The sequence below is a fragment of the Glycine soja genome, chromosome 7, assembly GCF_004193775.1.
Source record: "Glycine soja cultivar W05 chromosome 7, ASM419377v2, whole genome shotgun sequence".
Classification (NCBI taxonomy): domain Eukaryota; kingdom Viridiplantae; phylum Streptophyta; class Magnoliopsida; order Fabales; family Fabaceae; genus Glycine; species Glycine soja.
In genome coordinates this window covers 35,028,037-35,034,763 of record NC_041008.1, presented here as the reverse complement: position 1 = coordinate 35,034,763, position 6,727 = coordinate 35,028,037, and positions in this window count along the sequence as shown.

Here is a 6,727-nt window from a genome sequence, read left to right as displayed (position 1 = left end):
TTTCATCTTTATCTAGATAGCAGGCAGTGCTCATTCGTGTAGCCATGTGCTTAGCATTTTCCATGCCGAATTTGTGGATTAACTCTTTGCAATACTTGGATTGATTGACAAAGATATCATCCTTGGTTTGTTTAATTTTCCATCCAAGAAAGAAATTAAGTTCTCCCATCATTGACATTTCAAACTCACTTTGCATGTCATGGGAGAATTCCTTGCACAATAATTCATTAGTGGATCCAAAAATAATATCATCAACAAAAATTTGAACTAATAAAATATCATGTGATTTTCTCTTTATGAAAAGAGTAGTATCCACTTTTCCTCTAGAGAAGTCCTTTTCTAAAAGGAACTTACTTAGACGCTCGTACCAAGCCCTAGGGGCTTGTTTCAAGCCATATAAAGCCTTTTTCAATTTATAGACATGATTTGGCTTATCCAATATTTAAAAACCTGGTGGTTGTTCAACATATACTTCTTCTTGAATTAAGCCATTTAGAAAAGCACTTTTAACATCCATTTGATAAAGCTTAAAATTCATTATGGATGCACATGGTAAGAGCATTCTAATTGCTTCTAATCTAGCAACTGGAGCATATGTTTCTTCATAATCTATACCTTCTTCTTGATTATATCCTTTTGCAACTAATCTAGCCTTATTTCTAATGATTATTCCATGTTCATCTAACTTATTTCTAAATACCCATTTTGTTCCTATGATGGGATAGTTTTTAGGTTTCTCAACAAGTTCCCACACATTGTTTCTTTCAAATTGACTCAGTTCTTCTTGCATAGCAATTATCCAATTATCATCTACTATGGCTTCTTTTATATTTTTAGGTTCAATCATAGATACAAAAGCCATATTATTGCATAATTCTTTAAGAGAATGTCTAGTTGTTACCTCTTTTGAGATATCACCAATAATGCTATCGAGGGGATGATCTTTTTAGGCTTTCCACTCTTTTGGAAGTTCATCATTTGATTTTGCTTCTTCTTGAGGATCTTCATTGCTTCCTTTCCATTTTCCTTTAGAATCTTGTCGATGAATATGAATTTGTTCTAAAGATTCTGCAATATCCTATTATATTCTTTATTGATAGAATAGCATTAGATTCATCAAAAGAAACATGAATGGATTCTTCAATACTCATAGTTCTTTTGTTATATATTCTATATGATTTACTTTGCAATGAATATCCAAGAAAGATGCCTTCATCAGATTTTGCATAAAATTTTCCTAGATTATCTTTACCATTATTAAGCACAAAACATTTACAACCAAAAACATGAAGATGTGAAATGTTAGGTTTTCTACCATTATATAACTCATATGGGGTTTTCTTTAAAATGGGTCTTATTAAGGCCCTATTCATTATGTAACATGCAGTATTGACGGCTTCAGCCCAAAAATATTTTGGAAGAGAAGTATCATTTAATAAAGTTCTAGCAATTTCTTCCAATGACCTATTTTTCCTCTCAACAACTCCATTTTGTTGAGGGGTTCTAGGTGCAGAAAAATTATGCTCAATACCATGTTCATCACAGAATAATTCAAAATCTTTGTTTTCAAATTCACCCCCATGATCACTTCTAATGGATGCAATCTTAAGATTTTTCTTGTTTTGTATAACTTTAGCAAGTTTCCTAAATGCTTGAAATGCATCACTTTTAAAAGTAATGAATAATGTCCATGTATATCTAGAGAAATCATCAACTATGACAAGAGCATAGTAATTTCCTCCAAAACTCATGGTTCTAGATGGACCAAATAAATCCATATGCAATAATTGTAAGGGTTGAGTAGTTGAAACAATATTTTTGGGTTTGAATGAGACTCTAGTTTGTTTTCCCTTTTGACATGCATGACATAGTTTATCTTTTTCAAATTTTAATTTAGGCAAGTCAACTACTAAATCTTTTGAAATTAATTTGTTTAAGTGATCCATGTTTATGTGAGCAATTCTTTTATGCCATAACCATGGATCATCATCTTTGCTAAGAAAACAATGATTGTTATCTAGTTTTAGGCTTAAGTCTATCATGTATACATTGTTGACTCTATATCCTACATGCTTTATATTAATCTCATGCTTATGTTCTATAAGACATTTTTGAGAATCAAATGATACTAGATAGCCTTTGTCACATAATTGACTAACACTAAGTAGGCTGTGCTTAAGACCTTCAACAAGTAGAACATTTTCAATGGAGTTTGAAGAATCTGTACCTATTTTACCAACTCCAAGAATTCTACCTTTGTTGTTGTCACCATAAGTTACATGCCCGCTTTTCCTGGGACAGATATGTGTGAACTTTGATGCATCTCCAGTCATATGTTTTGAACATCCACTATCTATGTACCATTCCTTCCTCAAAGACATCTACATAATCAAGTTTTTGACTTAGGTACCCAAACTTTATTGGGTCCTTGTGTGTTAGTGTAGACTGAAGATCCTTTTGGGACCCATATCATTTTAATGTTGTTGTAGTTTTTCTTAAAATAACAAGTAGATGTGCCATGCCCTTTTCTTCCACAGTAAAAACAAGTTATAGAACTAGAATTATACTTTTGTGTGGAAGTAAAGAGGTTTTTATGAAATTTTTGTTGTTTTTCAGGTTTATATCCTATTCCTGCCTTATTAGAAACACATCTTTGTTTTCCTAATATGACATTTAATTATTTTTACTATAAGAAAATTTTGCAAGTGAGTTTTTCAAATCTTTAATTTCTTTTTCATATTTTCCACAACAACTACAAGAATCAGATATTTTCTTGTCAGAAATAGTAGAGATATACACTTTTTCATTTGATTTAGAAATTTGAGACTTTAGTTCTAAGATGATCTAATTCTTTATTTAATTTTGAAATTTCATTTTCTAAATCTGAAAATGTTTTCTTAGAAGATGAAACTAACTTTGCAAGTTTGATTGACTCTTTATGCAAATCAGCAAATGCATCTTGTAATTCATCAAAAGAAATGGATAAGTTATTTGAAGATGTTACCTCTTCATCGCTTTCATAACTTTTAGCCATTAGACAGAGGTTTATCTCTTCATTTTGTGAATCTTCAGAAGATTCCATATCATTGTCATCCCATGTGATGTACGCTTTCTTCATTTTCTTTTCACTAAAATTTTTCTTTTCAGATTTCTCCATCTTTTTCTTGAAGATAGGACAATCAACCCTCAGATGTCCCAGTTGATTGCATTCAAAGCATTTTGGAGTAGAAGATGAGATTTTTGTCCTTCTTTTAGATTTAAAATTTGGTCGCCTTTGACTTCCTATGACTTTCAGAAACTTGTTGAACCTTTTTACAAAAAGGCTAAGATCATCATCTTCATGTAGATCAATTTCCTTATCACTTTCTTCTTGGATTGAAGATGAGGCTGTAAGAGCAATTCCCTTCTTTTTCTTGTCATTTTCTTCATGTTGATTTAATCTCAACAATTCCATTTCGTGTTCCTGTAACTTTCCAAATAGAGTAGCAAGAGTCATGTTAGATAAATCTCTTGATTCAGTAATGGCTGTTACTTTAGGTTGCCATTCTCTGCTTAGACATCTTAATACTTTGTTTATGAGATCTTCATTTTGAAAATCTTTCCCTAAGGCTGCAAGTTGATTTACTATATGTGTGAACCTCTTTTGCATGTCTTGAATGCTTTCATTTGCATTCATCCTAAATAGTTCATATTCAAGAGTTAATGTGTTTATCCTAGATCTTTTCACATCTGTTATGTCCCACATTTCCTTAGCACTCTTACAATTTGAAACCCTGAAATATTCAACCATTCCCAGGGCAGATGTAATTATGTTTTTGGCTTTTAAATTATATTGTACTCGTCTTTTATCCTCTTCAGACCATCTATCTCTAGGTTTTTCTATTGTTGTGCTTCCACTTGTTGTGCTTCCATCTATTGTGGCAGGTATATAAGGCCCTATTTCTATGGCTTCCCAAATATTTAAGTCTATTGCCTCAATAAAAATTTGCATTCGGGTTTTCCAGTAGTGGTAACCCTCTCCATTAAAGATTGAAGGTCTATTGATTGAATTTCCTTCTGGAAATAAGAAGTTTGCTGAGGCCATTATTCTTGAAGCTTCTAAACTTTATACAAGAATGAAGCTCTGATACCACTTGTTCGACAAGTGACCTCAGATATCTTAAGAAGGGGGGTTGAATTAAGATATTGCAAGCTATTTCCCCAATTAAAAATTCTATTTCAATTTCAATGCAAGTTGCAAGTTCCCTTAAAAATTAACTTTTAAATAATGATTCAAATAGAACAATCTGAATATAAATATAAATCAATAATAAATAAACGAGTTTAAGGGAAGAGAAAGTGCAAACTCAGTTTTATACTGGTTCAGCCACGCCCTTGTGCCTACATCCAGTCCCCAAGCAACCCGCTTGAGAGTTCCACTATCTTGTAAAATCCTTTTACAAGTTCTGAACGCACAAGGACAATCCTTCCTTTGTGTTCAGATTTCTTCACAACAGGAGACCTTCGGTCTCTCAATCCCCTTTGAGAATTTAGAAAGAAGAGAAGAAAAAATCTCTCTTGAAAGAGATAGATTTTACAATCTGAGCACTCAATTAATTCCTTATTGAATTGCAAGTGTATTGGCCAAGGAATTCTTAAGAGGATGAAATGTTTTTGCTCTTTGAGAGAATAAGACTTTTTGTTATGAAAAAATCTAAGCAAATTCGTGTTTCAAGTCACATATATATAGACCTTTGGTGGCCATGTAAAAACCATTTGAAAAGATGTGACTCTTAGAAATCATTTTCTGAAAATCTCCTCTAGTAATCGATTACAGGATTTGTGTAATCGATTACAGGTTTTAAAATTTGAATTAAAACGTTTATTAACTGCTAGTAATCGATTACCAATATTGTGTAATCGATTACACAGTCTAAAATTTGAATTCAAATTTTTTAATAGCTGTTGTAAACCATTTTTGGCCACTGGTAATCGATTACATCCTCTGGTAATCGATTACCAGAGAGTAAATCTCTTGAAAAACACTTTTTAAATTAAATTACTTGGCCAAACCTTTTGCTATTTTAATTAGGAATTCCCTTCCTAAAATACTAGTGATCATCTTGATGTTGTGTCTCGTATTCTTGAATCATTGTCTTGAATTAAACTTGAAAAGCGCATTTGCATCAAATCATCATGATCATCATCCAAACATCAAAGTCATTTGCTTTTACACTAAGAAGCACTCCAAATCGAGTGAATCACCAAAGAGAGAACAACCATCAAAATTGAGGGCCGTTTTGTAATTTTGTAATTTGAAATTTACTTACCTTCATTACTTTCAAGTTTTGTAACAAAAAGGCCTTTCATTGGAAGTGTGTGGGAAGCCTCCAATAGGTTACCAAACTTTCATTTGTGTGTAATAATTTTAGGCAATTTTTCCTTAGGATAGTGAGTGTTTTGTTGGGAACCTTGAATGTGGTCATCCAAACACTCTTAGGATTCGCCTAGTTTACATTTCTTGCTTACTTTCATAGCTTATTTCCTTTACCTTCCATTGTCAAACCACCTTGATAGCTTTCCTTTTACCAATTAGTTTTTTACCTTATCTTTCACACATCTTTTAATGTTTATTTTGGCTAGTTTCAACCATAGTTTCTTTTACCTTTTGCTTTCAAACCTCCAACAAGAAAGAACCACAACTTAGGAACCAACATGAGTCATCATTCATCTAGTGTTAATGGCGAGGGTACTAGTCATAAAGACCCTTTATCTAAAATCTTAGATGAGTTGAGTTCCCTCAAGTTATGGAAAGCAAAACAAGAGAGAAAAGAAAAAGGAAAAAAAAGAGTGGAAGAAATAAGTCAAGATGAAAGAAAGAAAATAAGAGAGGAAGAAAGAAGAAAAATAATGAAAGAAATGAAAAGAGAAAAACATGTCTCCTATAGTAGTCATAACTCTTGCAAGAGCCTAGTAAAGAACTTCGTGACTATTATGAAGGAAGGCATAGGTCACATCTTAGACCTCACTCCTATAGAAGAGAAAAGGAAAGAAAGCCTCAAGAGGCTAACATTAACCTCCCATACTTCCATGGGAAGGACAATGTAAAGGCAAACTTAGTTTGGGAAATAAGGATAGAGCAATAACTTAAAAAGAAGTCTAGGTCAAAATCTTATGGCTCTCACTCTTATCCAAAGAAAGACCAAGGTCAAGGCATCTTAGGGGTGACACCTTCTAAGCCCAAAGTTGATAAGGGGAAGACAATAGAAAAGCAAGCCCCTAAGGCTAGTATGCAAGAGAAAACCAGCTCTATAAAGTGCTTTAAATGTCTTGGAAGAGGACACATTACTTCTCAATACCCCACCATAAAAACCATGATTATGAGGGGCCAAGACATTTATAGTAGCCAAGATAAGGCTACTACTTCACCTTCCTCTAGTGAAAGTGAAGAAGCAAAAGGGGAAGAATCTAGTGAAGAAATCTACCCCAAAGAAGAAGGACAACCATTAGTGGTTAAAAAGAAGTGTAAGGAGGTAAGTGCCTCCTTTAAGAGGTTAGCTAAGAAGGAAACTCATTTTACAATAAACACAAACATTAAAGAAACTTTCCCTCTTAGACAACCTCCACATTTTCTCTTTTGTAAAAAGACACTTGCTAGCATTGCCACACCTCTTGGGCTTGAGTTTATTCCTCAAGTAAAGAAGTTGTTGGATGAGGGTTTGGTTTGCAAGAGCTTAAATCCTTGTGC